Raw genomic sequence first — 18,187 nt, 5'->3', positions numbered from 1 at the left:
GGAAGGTTGTTTTCCACTGGGCTGGCGGGCGGCCTTTTGGCGGTCGCCCGCCAGCCCAGTGGAAAACCCGGAATCACCGCAGCGGTCTGACGACCGCAGTGCGGTGTTCTGGCGGGGGTACTTTGACGGGCGGCCTCCGCCGCCCGCCAAGGTAAGAATCACCCCCTAAGTAACTTAGCACCCAACCTTTACCAGGTAAAGGTTAGACATATAGGTGACTTATAAGTTACTTAAGTGCAGTGGTAAATGGCTGTGAAATAACGTGGACGTTATTTCACTCAGGCTGCACTGGCAGGCCTGTGTAAGAATTGTCAGATCTCCCTATGGGTGGCACAAGAAATGCTGCACCCATAGGGATCTCCTGGAACCCCAATACCCTGGGTACCTCAGTACCATATACTAGGGAATTATAAGGGTGTTCCAGTATGCCAATCTGAATTGGTGAAATTGGTCACTAGCCTGTTAGTGACAATTTGTAAAGAGAGAGCATAACCACTGAGGTTCTGGTTAGCAGAGCCTCAGTGATACAGTTAGGCATCACACAGGGAACACATAAATATAGGTCACAAACGTATGAGCACTGGGGTCCTGACTAGCAGGGTCCCAGTGACACATAACAAACATACTGAAAACATAGGGTTTTCACTATGAGCACTGGGCCCTGGCTAGCAGGATTCCAGTGAGACAGTGAAAACACCCTGACATACACTCACAAACAGGCCAAAAGTGGGGGTAACAAGGCTAGAAAGAGGCTACTTTCTCACAATGGTAGATTATGCATCAAAATGGGTTGTGGCTAAATGTGTGGGTACCTTAGATACAAGGACTGTGATCGAGTTCCTTAAGGAAGAGTTTTCTCGTAAAGGTGTACCCAGTCATTTAGTTACAGATAATGGTGTGCAGTTGACATCACAAGAAATGCAAGATTTTTTTTAAATCATTGGCTGTCGTGCATTTGAGGACGGCTCTGTATTTACCTCAGGCCGATGGTCTTGCCGAACATATGAATAGGATGGTGAAATCCTGTGTTCAGGAGGCTGTTGAGACCAGGGTTCCGTTGTCTGATCTTCTCAGAGATATATGGTGGACACACCGCAATACGCCTAATAATATTACTACAATTGCTCCTTTTGAGTATATGAGGGGCAGGACAGGATGTACCAAAATGTATCCGGCATGGATGAAGAGTAAACTATGGCAAGTGGAGCATGATGATGAAAAGTTTAACACGGCACCTGAACTTAGGGAGAAACATCAGTGAAGATATAAACCGTGGTATGATTCCAAACATGGTGTTTCTGGGGTTAAATGGGTTGTAGGTGACATGGTGCTGGTAAAAAACCCTGGGTTCGGAATAAAGGGGAGATCAAGTTTCAAGGGCCCGTTCCGTATTAAAGAGGTGACGAGGAATGTGGTTGTTCTAGATAATAATGGTGTGTGGAGCATGTCCCAAACTGTGAGGTGGAAAGATCCTGCGAAAGGTCCTGTTCAGGAGGACTCATGTTACTCTTTTGATTAACTCAATGCGCCAATGCATCGATCTGTCAAATCTAAGGAATTCAAAGCTCCAAGTGGCTTGGATAGAGGTTTCAGAGTTCGCTCCAGAGCTCAATGGTTGAAAGACCATCTCCTTCATTTCAACGTTGGCGGGCGGCAAGCGCTGCTCGCCAAGTTGAATCCGCTGCGCGGCCACCAATGTGGCCACACTCCCGTGGTGGTCATTTGGAGATCGCAGCTGGGCCGGCGGGCGGAAACCTAGTTTCTGCCCGCCGGCCCAGCGGGGATCTCTACCGCAACACAGGAGCCGGCTCCAAATGGAGCCGGCGGTGTTGGGGCGGTGCGACGGGTGAAGTTGCACCCGTCGCGCTTTTCACTGTCTGCTATGCAGACAATGAAAAGCTCCATGGGGCCATGGCAGGGCGGCCAGGACTCCCCTTGCCGCCAGCCTCTTCATGGCGGTTCATACTGCCATGAAAAGGCTGGCGGTAGGGGGACTCGTAATCCCCTGGGGATTACAACCTCCGGGACCAATGTGGCTGGAAACTGTCAGTCCCGGAGGTGCAACTGCGGCGCTTCCACCACGGTCGTAATCCCATGGGAAGCACCGCCAGCTTGTTGGCGGTGCTTCCGTCGAAACAGCTCTTGACACCTTGTAATGTGGAGTCTTAGTGTATTGCAATTTTATTTTTTCGATTTATTTTTTTGTCTTCCAATTGTTATTTTTAGTAATGTGAGTAAGGGGGATATGTTGAGTTCTACCTTGCAAATGCTGGTGGAATGCTGGGCATGTGACAGACAGCCCTCTCTCTCATGAAGTTCTATGTAGATGATTAAGAACTCTGGAATAGGAAGTTCCAAGGCAGCTGATGTTAGCCTTGGGACTGTGTTGCCTGCTCCGGTTGTTGGTATTGGAATAAACTCATCTTTACTTGAACTTGCAACAGTGTCATCAATTACAACAGGTGGGTAGTCGGGATGTCTGCAGTGTCTAGTCGCTCTGCCCTCCATATGTGTTTTAGTTGTATATATTTAAAATATTGTGTCTTGTTCAATTGGTAGTTTCGCTGAAGGGGCTCAAGTCTACACCCTCTAAAAGGTCACCCAGCTTAGAGATCTCGATGGTGTCCCATGCCTCAAACACCTTTCAGTTTGCTGATTTCCTTCAGGCGTGTTCTTACCCATAGGGGTTTTCTCAGGTGATCTTCACATCCAATCTCATACACTTCTCTGCCTCTTTCCAGGCATCTATTGTCATCTGTGTTTTGCTGGCAACAGCTTTCTTAATCCCTTCCTTCATGATAGGTAGTGAAGACAGAAGCCAGCTTGGAATTGGGTTCTCTCTAGTGCATAAGTAGAGTGGTCTCCAGGCATGTGGCCCCACTCGTTAACCACTATTAAGTGTGTCACCCAGAAGTATGCTCCTATATCTGGGAGGGCTATTTCCCCATTGTTTTAGTTCTGCTGCAGTGTCCACAGTGCCACTCTTGGGTGTCCCCCATTCCATTACAGCTACCGGACCTCTCCCTCTATTCTTACAAATACCTACTCTGGGATCTTGTAATATGTGTTCTGGAGGATGTACAGGAGTTTTAGTCCTTCCTAATAGTGTTATTGGCAAAGTTCTCCATCTTTTCACGTCTCTGTGGTAATTCTCTGAATATTTGGGTCTAGACTGCCTTCCCTATCAGTAGTCACATAGAGTCTCAAATATTGGAACTCTACCTGTCTCTGCATAGTTTGCCTGGAAGGTCCAGTGTGTCAAGGTGACCAACCCCCCATCATTTGTCCTAGTCTATCTTGTAGCCTGCGTGTGTTCCATACTGCTTGAAGCGTTTCACTCAGATTTGTGACATAAAGAAGAAAGTCATCGGGATAGAGTGAGATCCGTTCGTCATCCATCATCTCAGAAGTCTGTGATGTCTGGGTGTGTCCAACCATACAAGCCAACGGCTCTAATGTGAGGGCGTACAGTAGAGGGGAACCAGGGTCATGCTTGACTCATACCTCTCCCGATTGGGAAATCTGTTGACACCTCCCCGTTCACTCTGACCCTAGCCACTGGGTTTCTGTAGAGAAGTGCTATCCAGGCCAGGAATTTGGGTCCAAACTTGAATCTCTTCAGAGCCCTTGTCAGGAAAGGCCAATGGATGGCATCAAATGCTTTCTCGGCACCTAAAGGTGGAAATATATGAGGGTCTTCTCTTGTTTGTACCGTCGCCAGCCAATTGTGGAGCCTGCGGAGATTAAATCTTGGTGCCCTCTCTGGAATAAAGCCTCAATGTTTAGAAGTGAGGGTGGGTGGTTGGAGTTACATTTTGTAGTGGGCTTTCCAGTCTTATGGATCACCACTATTGTGTGGAGGTATGGTGGGATTATTCCCTCTTTCACCTCTTCATACATTTTAAGTGTGGACCAAGGATTCCGACATTTCTCTTGAGGATCTCTGCTGGTATTCCATTAGGGACAGGGTTTTTTCCTGTCTCTAGTTTGCCAATGGCAGCCAATACCTCAGAGAGAGTTACATCTTCCTCTACGGCCAAGCGATCTTCTGTAGCATGGGTTGGAACCATCACCCTATCTAGGTATTCTTCTATTTGGGAAGTGCCACCAGCGAACGAGCCTCATAAAAGTCAGCATAATATTGTGCAAATTCTTTGGTTATCTTCTGGGCTGTGGTATATGATTCATTATTGTCTCCCTTTATGGTATGGACCCAACACGCTTTTGCCTCTCACTTACCCAGCCATGTCAGCAATCGTCCTGCTTTGTCACACACATCATAATAGTCTGAGAGCATGTAATGGCTGGACCCCTTCTGATTTCCAAGCTGCCCACACATTCAATAGACCTGGTCACATTAGTAGGATAGATTACATTTTAATTTGTCTTGGCCCTATAGGAAAGTCTGAAAGACATGAAGTATCTCCCCAGACAAGATAGTGACCACAACGCACTATTTTGCACATTAAGGGAACTATTAAAAAAACTAGATAATGTCCAGCTGTCACTAACTATTAGCTTGTCATTAGCCAACAACAGACATAGGGTGAAGTGGGGTAGTGTGGTTGGTCGTCAGACCCTCATGGATGAAATGACCAAAGCCCTAAAAGATGCATTGTCCGAATTTCATGGTCTCCCCACTGTACAGGGTACTAGTACTATAATTGGCCATACAAATACCACCCCGTTTAAACTTTAGAGGAATGTTTTACCCAACCCCGCCAAGTTCGCTTTCAAACTTAGAAAAGACCAGCGTACTTGGTTTAATAAAGAGTGTACCCGGAGGAAGAACGAGCTCTGCCAAGCATTGGGGGTAGTGACATTAGTCTTATTAGAGTTAAGAGGAGGGAGTATACACTTGCTCAAATTAAAGCTCTGCAAGAGTGGAATACCCTAGTATGGGACTCCATCTATGAGGCCTCTGTTTCACAAAGATACAAGGATGTTCTGGAGGCTGGTTGCTAATGAAGGCCCTTGTGCCCCCTAAACTGCTAGCTGACTATCACTCCTGAGATATGTTTTAACCAGTTTTCTGAGCTCTACGGTCATCCTCTAAGGCATGAGTCATGAGAAAGGATTTGCCACGTTTATTTCTGGGGAAGTATTGTTCCTCTTCTCCCCTCAGGATTGAACTGAAGGAGACTGTTTGTGCAATCCAGGCCACTGCAGCTGGTAAAGATGCCGGGCTTGATGGAGTCCAGGGTGGTCTTTCCCTTGCAGACATTAATGGTTGGGCCCTGTATCTGGACAACTGACAAACTACATCTTGGCAGGGTCAACAATCCCAGACCGCTGGAAGTGAGCAGAAATAGTCCCCATCTACAAAAAGGGTTTCCATGACTCATCCCTTAATTATAGGCTGACAAATCTTATTGATGCATCACAAAAGGTTTTTCCCAGATGGATACTGGGTAGATTGGATACTTGGATTGAGGACCATCAGACCGTCTCCTATCTCCAAGCAGGGTTCAGGAAACATATTAGTACTGTAGGTCAGCTCTTTAGGTTCCTTAATATTTACTGGAAACTGTAGTACTACAGAAAGCCCACACTTGTACTTAGTCTTCGTGTACCTAAAATCTGCATTTGACCTGGACCCTTGAAGAAATTTGTGGATGGTATTGAGGGACATGAGTTTGACTTACAATCTTCAGAATATTTTGATTTGTCTGCATCATTAAACGAGCAAGTCCACTGGAGCCCAGATGGGAAATTGGCAGAACAGAGAGGGGTCTATAAAGGAGTCCCGCAGGGGTGAGTTCTTTCACCAACCTTATTCTCTCTATTCCTTAATGATATGGTCTCCTTTTTAGAGGGTGGAAAGAATGATGCACCCCTTGTGTCAAGGCCCAGAATGTCATTATTGCTGTTTGCAGATGACACCCTGTAGGAGGCTGGACTGGCTTGTAGTGAGTACCAAGGGGTACTTGCACCTTGCACCAGGCCCAGTTATCCCTTATTAGTGTATAGGGTGTCTAGCAGCTTAGGCTGATAGATAATGGTAGCTTAGCAGAGCAGCTTAGGCTGAACTAGGAGACGTGTGAAGCTACTACAGTACCACTTAGTGTCATATGCACAATATCATAAGAAAACACAATACACAGTTATACTAAAAATAAAGGTACTTTATTTTTATGACAATATGCCAAAGTATCTTAGAGTGTACCCTCAGTGAGAGGATAGGAAATATACACAAGATATATATACACAATAGCAAAAATATGCAGTATAGTCTTAGAAAACAGTGCAAACAATGTATAGTTACAATAGGATGCAATGGGGAAACATAGGGATAGGGGCAACACAAACCATATACTCCAAAAGTGGAATGCGAACCACGAATGGACCCCAAACCTATGTGACCTTGTAGAGGGTCGCTGGGACTATTAGAAAATAGTGAGAGTTAGAAAAATAACCCTCCCCAAGACCCTGAAAAGTGAGTGCAAAGTGCACTAAAGTTCCCCTAAGGACAAAGAAGTCGTGTTAGAGGAATAATGCAGGAAAGACACAAACCAACAATGCAACAACTGTGGATATTCAATCTAGGGTACCTGTGGAACAAGGGGACCAAGTCCAAAAGTCACAAGCAAGTCGGAGATGGGCATATGCCCAGGAAATGCCAGCTGCGGGTGCAAAGAAGCTTCTACTGGACAGAAGAAGCTGAGGTTTCTGCAGGAACGAAAAGGGCTAGAGACTTCCCCTTTGGTGGACGGATCCCTCTTGCCGTGGAGAGTCGTGCAGAAGTATTTTCCCGCCGAAAGAACGCCAACAAGCCTTGCTAGCTGCAAATCGTGCGGTTAGCGTTTTTGGACGCTGCTGAGGCCCAGGAGGGACCAGGAGGTCGCAAATTGGATCAGCAGAGAGAGGGGACGTAGAGCAAGACAAGGAGCCCACTCTGAAGCACGTAGCACCCAGGGAAGTGCCAGAAACAGGAACTACAAGGATGCATGAAACGGTGCTCACCCGAAGTCGCACAAAGGAGTCCCACGTCGCCGGAGACCAACTTAGAAAGTCGTGCAATGCAGGTTAGAGTGCTGTGGACCCAGGCTTGGCTGTGCACAAAGGATTTCCACCGGAAGTGCACAGGGGCCGGAGTAGCTGCAAAAGTCGCGGTTACCAGCAATGCAGCCCAGCGAGGTGAGGCAAGGACTTACCTCCACCAAACTTGGACTGAAGAGTCACTGGACTGTGGGGGTCACTTGGACAGAGTCGCTGGATTTGAGGGACCTCGCTCGTCATGCTGAGAGGAGACCCAAGGGACCGGTAATGCAGCTTTTTGGTGCCTGCGGTTGCAGGGGGAAGATTCCGTCGACCCACGGGAGATTTCTTCGGAGCTTCTGGTGCAGAGAGGAGGCAGACTACCCCCACAGCATGCACAAGCAGAAAAACAGTCGAGAAGGCAGCAGGATCAGCGTTACAGAGTTGCAGTAGTCGTCTTTGCTACTATGTTGCAGGTTTGCAGGCTTCCAGCGCGGTCAGCAGTCGATTCCTTGGCAGAAGGTGAAGAGAGAGATGCAGAGGAACTCGGAGGAGCTCTTGCATTCGTTATCTAAAGTTTCCCCAGAGACAGAGACCCTAAATAGCCAGAAAAGAGGGTTTGGCTACCTAGGAGAGAGGATAGGCTACTAACACCTGAAGGAGCCTATCAGAAGGAGTCTCTGACGTCACCTGGTGGCACTGGCCACTCAGAGCAGTCCAGTGTGCCAGCAGCACCTCTGTTTCCAAGATGGCAGAGGTCTGGAGCACACTGGAGGAGCTCTGGACACCTCCCAGGGGAGGTGCAGGTCAGGGGAGTGGTCACTCCCCTTTCCTTTGTCCAGTTTCGCGCCAGAGCAGGGCTAAGGGGTCCCCTGAACCGGTGTAGACTGGCTTATGCAGAATTGGGCACATCTGTGCCCAACAAAGCATTTCCAGAGGCTGGGGGAGGCTACTCCTCCCCTGCCTTCACACCATTTTCCAAAGGGAGAGGGTGTCACACCCTCTCTCAGAGGAAGTTCTTTGTTCTGCCATCCTGGGCCAGGCCTGGCTGGACCCCAGGAGGGCAGATGCCTGTCTGAGGGGTTGGCAGCAGCAGCAGCTGCAGTGAAACCCCAGGAAGGGCAGTTTGGCAGTACCAGGGTCTGTGCTACAGACCACTGGGATCATGGGATTGTGCCAACTATGCCAGGATGGCATAGAGGGGGCAATTCCATGATCATAGACATGTTACATGGCCATATTCGGAGTTACCATTGTGAAGCTACATATAGGTAGTGACCTATATGTAGTGCACGCGTGTAATGGTGTCCCCGCACTCACAAAGTTCAGGGAATTGGCTCTGAACAATGTGGGGGCACCTTGGCTAGTGCCAGGGTGCCCTCACACTAAGTAACTTTGCACCTAACCTTTACCAGGTAAAGGTTAGACATATAGGTGACTTATAAGTTACTTAAGTGCAGTGTAAAATGGCTGTGAAATAACGTGGACGTTATTTCACTCAGGCTGCAGTGGCAGGCCTGTGTAAGAATTGTCAGAGCTCCCTATGGGTGGCAAAAGAAATGCTGCAGCCCATAGGGATCTCCTGGAACCCCAATACCCTGGGTACCTCAGTACCATATACTAGGGAATTATAAGGGTGTTCCAGTAAGCCAATGTAAATTGGTAAAAATGGTCACTAGCCTGTTAGTGACAATTTGGAAAGAAATGAGAGAGCATAACCACTGAGGTTCTGATTAGCAGAGCCTCAGTGAGACAGTTAGTCACTACACAGGTAACACATTCAGGCACACTTATGAGCACTGGGGCCCTGGGTTACCAGGGTCCCAGTGACACATACAACTAAAACAACATATATACAGTGAAAAATGGGGGTAACATGCCAGGCAAGATGGTACTTTCCTACACAACCCCCCCCCAAACGAAGGACAATAAGACTAGCCATGACCTGATGAGTCTTCATTGTCTAAGTGGAAATATCTGGAGAGTCCATCTGCATTGGAGTGGCTACTCCCAGGTCTATGTTCCACTGTATAGTCCATTCCCTGTAGGGATATGGACCACCTCAACAATTTAGGATTTTCACCTTTCATTTGTTTTAGCCAAAGTAGAGGTTTGTGGTCTGTCTGAACAATGAAGTGAGTGCCAAACAGGTATGGCCTCAACTTCTTCAGAGCCCAGACCACAGCAAAGGCCTCCCTCTCAATGGCAGACCAACGCTTTTCTCTAGGGGTCAACCTCCTACTAATAAAAGCAACAGGTTGATCCTGGCCCTCAGAATTAAGTTGTGATAGGACTGCCCCTACTCCTAATTCAGATGCATCAGTTTGGACATAGAATTTTTTAGAGTAACAAGGGCTTTTCAGGACAGGTGCAGAGCACATGGCCTGCTTCAGCTCCTCAAAAACTTTCTGACAGTTTGCTGTCCATAATACCTTTTTAGGCATTTTCTTGGATGTGAGGTCATTAAGAGGGGCTGCAATGGAGCCATAGTTCTTAATGAACCTCCTGTAATACCCAGTGAGGCCTAGGAAGGCTCTCACCTGAGTCTGAGTGGTAGGGGGAACCCAATCAATAATTGTTTGGATTTTCCCCTGAAGTGGTGCAATCTGTTCCCCACCAACAAGGTGTCCCAGATAAACCACCTTACCCTGCCCTATCTGGCATTTTGAAGCCTTGATAGTGAGGCCTGCCTTTTGCAGGGCCTCCAAAACTTTCCATAGGTGGACCAGGTGATCATCCCAGCTGGAGCTAAAGACAGCTATATCGTCCAAATATGCTGCACTGAAAGCTTCCAGCCCTTGCAGGACTGTGTTCACCAACCTCTGAAAAGTGGCAGGTGCATTTTTCAAACCAAAAGGCATTACAGTAAACTGGTAATGTCCTCCAATGGTAGAAAATGCAGTCTTAGGTTTAGCATCTTCTGACAATTTGATCTGCCAATACCCTGCAGTCAAATCAAAAGTGCTTAGATACTTGGCAGATGCCAGTGTATCTATGAGCTCATCTGCCCTGGGTATAGGGTGAGCATCAGTTTTGGTTACCAAGTTGAGACCTCTATAGTCTACACAAAACCGCATTTCCTTCTTGGAATGGGGTTTTGGTACCAGTACCACAGGAGAAGCCCATGGACTGTCAGAGTGCTCAACTACTCCTAGTTCTAACATTTTCTGGACCTCTTGCTTTATGCAGTCCCTGACATGGTCAGGCTGCCTATAGATCTTACTTTTGACAGGTAAACTGTCTCCAGTATCTATAGTGTGCTCACACCAAGAAGTGGTACCTGGCACAGTAGAGAAGAGTTCAGAGAATTGATCTAGGAGGTTTATGCAATTGTCTTTCTGCTCAGCAGTAAGACAATCAGCCAAAACTACACCTTCCACCAGAGCATCTTGTTCTGTGGAAGAGAAGAGATCAGGTAGAGGATCACTGTCTTCTTCCTGTCCCTCATCTGTTGCCATGAGCAGGGTGAGATCAGCCCTGTCATAGTAGGGTTTCAGGCGGTTGACATGGAGCACCCTAAGGGGACTCCTGGCAGTGCCTAAGTCAACTAAATAGGTGACTTCTCCCTTCTTTTCAACAATTGTGTGGGGTCCACTCCATTTATCTTGGAGTGCTCTTGGGGCCACAGGCTCCAAGACCCACACTTTCTGCCCTGGTTGGTACTGAACCAAAACAGCCTTCTGATCATGCCATTGCTTCTGGAGCTCTTGGCTGGCCTGAAGGTTTTTACTGGCCTTTTTCATGTCCTCAGCCATCCTTGATCTGAGGCCAAGTACATAATCCACAATATCCTGCTTAGGAGCTTTTAAAGGTTGTTCCCAACCCTCCTTTACAAGTGTGAGTGGACCCCTAACAGGGTGTCCAAAAAGAAGTTCAAAGGGGCTGAAGCCCACTCCTTTCTGGGGTACCTCCCTGTAGGCAAAAAGGAGGCATGGTAGAAGGATATCTCATCTCCTGCGGAGTTTTTCAGGGAGACCCATAATCATGCCTTTGAGAGTTTTATTAAATCTCTCCACCAGTCCATTTGTTTGTGGATGATAGGGTGTTGTGAACTTGTATGTTACACCACACTCCTTCCACATGGCCTTTAAGTATGCAGACATGAAATTGCTTCCCCTGTCTGATACCACTTCCTTTGGGAAGCCCACCCTGGAAAATATTCCCAGGAGGGCCTTTGCCACTGCAGGTGCTGTAGTGGTCCTTAAAGGAATAGATTCAGGATATCTTGTGGCATGGTCCACTACCACCAAGATAAATCTATTGCCTGAAGCAGTAGGAGGGTCAAGGGGGCCAACTATGTCAACCCCTACCCTTTCAAAGGGAACCCCAACCACAGGCAGTGGAATAAGGGGTGCCTTTGGGGTGCCACCTGTCTTGCCACTGGCTTGACAGGTTTCACAGGACTTACAAAATTCCTTTGTGTCCTCAGACATCCTAGGCCAATGAAACAATGGAACTAGTCTGTCCCACGTTTTCATTTGACCCAGGTGCCCAGCTAGGGAAATGTCATGTGCCAGGGTTAGGAGGAACTTTCTGTACTCCTGAGGAATCACTAATCTCCTGGCAGCTCCAGGTTTAGGATCCCTATGCTCAGTGTACAAGAGGTTGTCCTCCCAGTAAACTCTGTGAGAGTCACTGACATCCCCATTAGCCTGTTTGACAGCTTGCTGTCTGAGACCCTCTAATGTGGGACAGGTTTGCTGTGCCACACTCAGCTCCTCTCTGGCAGGCCCCCCTTCACCCAAAAGCTCAGCAGTGTCTGCTTCCAGCTCCTCTGGTGTAGGTTCTGCACAGGGAGGGAATTCTTCTTCCTCTGAAGATGAATCCACTGTAGAGGGAGGGATAGTAGGAAGTGGTTTGCTTCTACTAGCCCTAGCTTTAGGGAGCACTTGGTCCATTGTTCCAGGATCCAAGCTTCCCTGTCCGTTTTGCTTTTTGGCCTGAGCCCTTGTTAAAGCAAAAATATGCCCTGGGATGCCCAGTATTGCTGCATGGGCCTCCAACTCCACATCTGACCAAGCTGATGTCTCCAAATCATTCCCTAATAGACAGTCTACAGGTAAATCTGAAGCTACCACAACTTTCTTTGGACCAGTAACCCCCCCCCCAGTTGAGATTTACAACAGCCATGGGGTGGATAAGTGTGTTGTTGTGAGCATTGGTTACTTTTTACTGGTGACCAAGTAGGTGTTGTTCAGGGTGGACCAGTTTCTCTATGACCATAGTCACACTGGCACCAGTGTCCCTGTAGGCCTGAACCTCAACACCATTTATTAGGGGTAGCTGCTTGTACTTATCCATATTAAGGGGACAAGCAACTAAGGTGGCTAAATCAATAGCCCCCTCAGAGACTAACACAGCCTCTGTGGCCTCCCTAACAAGGCCAACCCCAACTAAGTTACCAATAGTGAGCCCAGCTACTCCCTTGGATTGGCTATTAGTAGGTTTGCTCCCACCACCACTGCTATTAGTAGGGACACTAGGTGTAGCAGTAGGGGTTGTAGTGGTAGGAGGCTTGGTGCCTTTCTTTGGACAACTGGGATCTGTTGTCCAATGGCCTTTTATTTTACATAAATAGCACCATGGTTTCTTTTCCTTGTTCTGATTAAAAGAGGATTTGGGCCCACCACCCCCACCAGAGTGTTTTTGTGGGCCTGATGAAGACTCATTTTTAGATTTGTCCCCACCCTTGTCAGAAGACTTACCATCCTTCTTTTTGTTGCCATCTTTGTCACCCCCTATATGAACTTTTCTGTTCACCCTTGTTCTGACCCATTTGTCTGCCTTCTTTCCCAATTCTTGGGGAGAGGTCAGATCAGAGTCCACCAAGTACTGGTGCAACAAATCAGACACACAATTATTAAGAATATGCTCTCTCAGGATCAAGTTATACAGGCTGTCATAATCAGTAACTTTACTGCCATGTAACCACCCCTCCAAGGCCTTCACTGAATGGTCAATGAAATCAACCCAGTCTTGTGAAGACTCCTTTTTGGTCTCTTTGAACTTTATCCTGTATTGTTCAGTGGTTAAGCCATAACCATCCAGGAGTGCATTCTTAAGAACTTGGAAATTATTAGCATCATTTTCTTTCACAGTAAGGAGCCTATCCCTACCTTTTCCACTAAATGATAGCCATAGGATAGCAGCCCACTGCCTTTGAGGGACATCCTGTACAACACAGGCCCTCTCAAGTGCAGCAAACCACTTGTTAATGTCATCCCCCTCCTTGTAAGCGGGAACTATCTTGTGCAGATTCCTGGAATCATGCTCTTTTACAGGATGACTATGGGGAATACTGCTGCTGCCACCATGGGTTTCTAAACCCAGTTTCTGTCTCTCCTTCTCTACTTCTAAAGTCTGTCTATCCAAATCCAGCTGTTGCTTCTTGAGCTTCAGTCTGGTTTTTCCACTCTCAATCTATTGAGCTCCCTTTCTAACAATCTGTCATCAGGGTGGGTGGGAGGGACATGCCTTGAAACAGAAGTATGGTGAGAATGGACAGAAGGAGACCTGTCCCTTACAGAAGCCACCCTAACAGCTTGGCTAACAGAAACATCACTACCAGTATGGTGAGAATAAATGCTTTTGCTATGATGTGAGACAACACTATTTATATGGTGTGGCTCCTCATCATTACCAACTATGCTAGACTGTCTAGTAATGGGCAGGCTAGGAAGTTTCTTTCCTGAATCTTTTCCTGGGGGAGTCCCTGGATCAGATTGAGAACCATTAGCTACTTTTTCAACAGATGGGGCACTTATGGCCTTATCCTGTACTCTAAGCATGTTAGTTAACAGTTCTAAGGAAGGATTCTTCCCTACACTCAAACCTCTCTCTATGCAGAGACTCCTTGCTCCTTTCCAGCTAAGGTGATCATATGCAAGTTTGGACAGATCAACATTTTGGCCTGTGCCAGACATTTTTAGAGAGAGTTAAAGTGATAGTAAAAGATAAAAAGTTTGTCAGAGCTTTTAGAAAGACAGAGAAAAAAAACTTTTTTAACTTTTTAGAACTTTTTAGAAAGTTAGGAGTACTTTTCAGCACTTAGAAAAGAGTGAAAAGAGGAAATGCAAAACTTTTTGGCTATGTGTATATACACTGACCTTGTTTTGTATATTTTTCTCTTATGAAAAGTACAATGACAAGAGTGGTAAGTAGTCTCAAAGCACTTATCCCACCGCTGCACAACCAATGTAGGAGGCTGGACTGGCTTGTAGTGAGTACCAAGGGGTACTTGCACCTTGCACCAGGCCCAGTTATCCCTTATTAGTGTATAGGGTGTCTAGCAGCTTAGGCTGATAGATAATGGTAGCTTAGCAGAGCAGCTTAGGCTGAACTAGGAGACGTGTGAAGCTACTACAGTACCACTTAGTGTCATATGCACAATATCATAAGAAAACACAATACACAGTTATACTAAAAATAAAGGTACTTTATTTTTATGACAATATGCCAAAGTATCTTAGAGTGTACCCTCAGTGAGAGGATAGGAAATATACACAAGATATATATACACAATAGCAAAAATATGCAGTATAGTCTTAGAAAACAGTGCAAACAATGTATAGTTACAATAGGATGCAATGGGGAAACATAGGGATAGGGGCAACACAAACCATATACTACAAAAGAGGAATGCGAACCACGAATGGACCCCAAACCTATGTGACCTTGTAGAGGGTCGCTGGGACTATTAGAAAATAGTGAGAGTTAGAAAAATAACCCTCCCCAAGACCCTGAAAAGTGAGTGCAAAGTGCACTAAAGTTCCCCTAAGGACAAAGAAGTCGTGTTAGAGGAATAATGCAGGAAAGACACAAACCAACAATGCAACAACTGTGGATTTCCAATCTAGGGTACCTGTGGAACAAGGGGACCAAGTCCAAAAGTCACAAGCAAGTCGGAGATGGGCATATGCCCAGGAAATGCCAGCTGCGGGTGCAACAAAGCTTCTACTGGACAGAAGAAGCTGAGGTTTCTTCAGGAACGAAAAGGGCTAGAGACTTCCTCTTTGGTGGACGGATCCCACTCGCCGTGGAGAGTCGTGCAGAAGTGTTTTCCCGACGAAAGAATGCCAACAAGCCTTGCTAGCTGCAAATCGTGCGGTTAGCGTTTTTGGACGCTGCTGAGGCCCAGGAGGGACCAGGAGGTCGCATATTGGACCAGCAGAGAGAGGGGATGTCGAGCAAGACAAAGAGCCCTCTCTAAAGCAGGTAGCACCCGGAGAAGTGCCAGAAACAGGCACTACGAGGATGCATGAAACGGTGCTCACCCGAAGTCGCACAAAGGAGTCCCACGTCGCCGGAGACCAACTTAGAAAGTCGTGCAATGCAGGTTAGAGTGCCGTGGACCCAGGCTTGGCTGTGCACAAAGGATTTCCGCCGGAAGTGCACAGGGGCCGGAGTAGCTGCAAAAGTCGTGGTTCCCAGCAATGCAGCCCAGCGAGGTGAGGCAAGGATTTACCTCCACCAAACTTGGACTGAAGAGTCACTGGACTGTGGGGGTCACTTGGACAGAGTCGCTGGATTCGAGGGACCTCGCTCGTCGTGCTGAGAGGAGACCCAAGGGACCGGTAATGCAGCTTTTTGGTGCCTGCGGTTGCAGGGGGAAGATTCCGTCGACCCACAGGAGATTTCTTCGGAGCTTCTGGTGGAGAGAGGATGCAGACTACCCCCACAGCATGCACAAGCAGAAAAACAGTCGAGAAGGCGGCAGGATCAGTGTTACAGAGTTGCAGTAGTCGTCTTTGCTACTATGTTGCAGGTTTGCAGGCTTCCAGCGCGGTCAGCAGTCGATTCCTTGGCAGAAGGTGAAGAGAGAGATGCAGAGGAACTCAGATGAGCTCTTGCATTCGTTATCTAAAGTTTCCCCAGAGACAGAGACCCTAAATAGCCAGAAAAGAGGGTTTGGCTACCTAGGAGAGAGGATAGGCTACTAACACCTGAAGGAGCCTATCAGAAGGAGTCTCTGACGTCACCTGGTGGCACTGGCCACTCAGAGCAGTCCAGTGTGCCAGCAGCACCTCTGTTTCCAAGATAGCAGAGGTCTGGAGCACACTGGAGGAGCTCTGGACACCTCCCAGGGGAGGTGCAGGTCAGGGAGTGGTCACTCCCCTTTCCTTTGTCCAGTTTCGCGCCAGAGCAGGGCTAAGGGGTCCCCTGAACTGGTGTAGACTGGCTTATGCAGAATTGGGCACATCTGTGCCCAACAAAGCCTTTCCAGAGGCTGGGGGAGGCTACTCCTCCCCTGCCTTCACACCATTTTCCAAAGGGAGAGGGTGTCACACCCTCTCTCAGAGGAAGTTCTTTGTTCTGCCATCCTGGGCCAGGCCTGGCTGGACCCCAGGAGGGCAGATGCCTGTCTGAGGGGTTGGCAGCAGCAGCAGCTGCAGTGAAACCCCAGGAAGGGCAGTTTGGCAGTACCAGGGTCTGTGCTACAGACCACTGGGATCATGGGATTGTGCCAACTATGCCAGGATGGCATAGAGGGGGCAATTCCATGATCATAGACATGTTACATGGCCATATTCGGAGTTACCATTGTGAAGCTACATATAGGTAGTGACCTATATGTAGTGCACGCGTGTAATGGTGTCCCCGCACTCACAAAGTTCAGGGAATTGGCTCTGAACAATGTGGGGGCACCTTGGCTAGTGCCAGGGTGCCCTCACACTAAGTAACTTTGCACCTAACCTTTACCAGGTAAAGGTTAGACATATAGGTGACTTATAAGTTACTTAAGTGCAGTGTAAAATGGCTGTGAAATAACGTGGACGTTATTTCACTCAGGCTGCAGTGGCAGGCCTGTGTAAGAATTGTCAGAGCTCCCTATGGGTGGCAAAAGAAATGCTGCAGCCCATAGGGATCTCCTGGAACCCCAATACCCTGGGTACCTCAGTACCATATACTAGGGAATTATAAGGGTGTTCCAGTAAGCCAATGTAAATTGGTAAAAATGGTCACTAGCCTGTTAGTGACAATTTGGAAAGAAATGAGAGAGCATAACCACTGAGGTTCTGATTAGCAGAGCCTCAGTGAGACAGTTAGTCACTACACAGGTAACACATTCAGGCACACTTATGAGCACTGGGGCCCTGGGTTACCAGGGTCCCAGTGACACATACAACTAAAACAACATATATACAGTGAAAAATGGGGGTAATATGCCAGGCAAGATGGTACTTTCCTACACACCCTCTTGGTATCAAAAACTCCAAGCGATCTGCAATCTTTGGTGGACAGGGTTTTGGCTTTCTGTGCTGATAGTGGTCTGGTGGTTAATCACTCCAAGACCAGGTTTATGACCATCACCCCGACAGGTCTTTTAGAGGCATGATCACGCTGGAAAGTAAACCACAGGAAAAGGTCCAGGTGTTTGACTATTGATGACGCAGAAACGAAGGTTTTACATTTATTAGCGCATAAACGTAGTGCCGCAATAATCAAGTGTGACTTTAACCGAACTAATAAAGATTGTACGGGGACAAATGTGCCCTCAGAGTAGTTCGCCAACATTTATAAGCGTGCTTTATATAACGTGATGTATTAGAATTGTACTAATCTGACATAACCGTAAACGTGTGCCATGATTTGCTTGTTTGAAATGTTTTAACTTAGCATAACTTTAGTGGAGGCTTCGGCCTAGTTGCCTTGTCTCACGGTTTAGATGCTTGTGTTTTTCTAATGTGCTAATAAAACGTGTATTCTTGCTTGAAGCTGTACTTTTCCAGTGAGATCGGTTCACATGCTTATCTTTAAGGTTTCGTGCCAGCATGGCATCTTCTTCTTTGCTCCAAGGTCAATCTGCAGGTGCAGACAATGGAAGCTCTGAAAGTGAGTTAATTGGTAAAATATGTTGCAACTTACGTTCCCGACTCCAAGGATAATGTATGCCTAGGTAGAAGCTTGTGAATTGTTGTTTTTGATTGGACAATTTGAAGCCAACCTATGAACCCTCCAATGGAAGACCCTACTGGGTTTGAACTGTTGTTTATTTAAACCTGGTGCACAAGAAGAAAGTGGCCATTACCCATTGCACCCATTGAGGACATTAGACATGGCAGACATTGCAGCCATTATGGCCCATCTTGCCGACCTCGTCATTTTGCCATCTTCTACAATGCCAATTGATGTTCGATGCCATTTTGAATGAGACTTTGATGCTTTCTCTAATCGAGAGAAAGAGACTTTAAGAAATTCTCGCCCTAGA

This window comes from Pleurodeles waltl, chromosome 7 (genome assembly GCF_031143425.1).
Source record: "Pleurodeles waltl isolate 20211129_DDA chromosome 7, aPleWal1.hap1.20221129, whole genome shotgun sequence".
Lineage (NCBI taxonomy): Eukaryota > Metazoa > Chordata > Amphibia > Caudata > Salamandridae > Pleurodeles > Pleurodeles waltl.
This window is presented reverse-complemented; position numbering follows the sequence as displayed.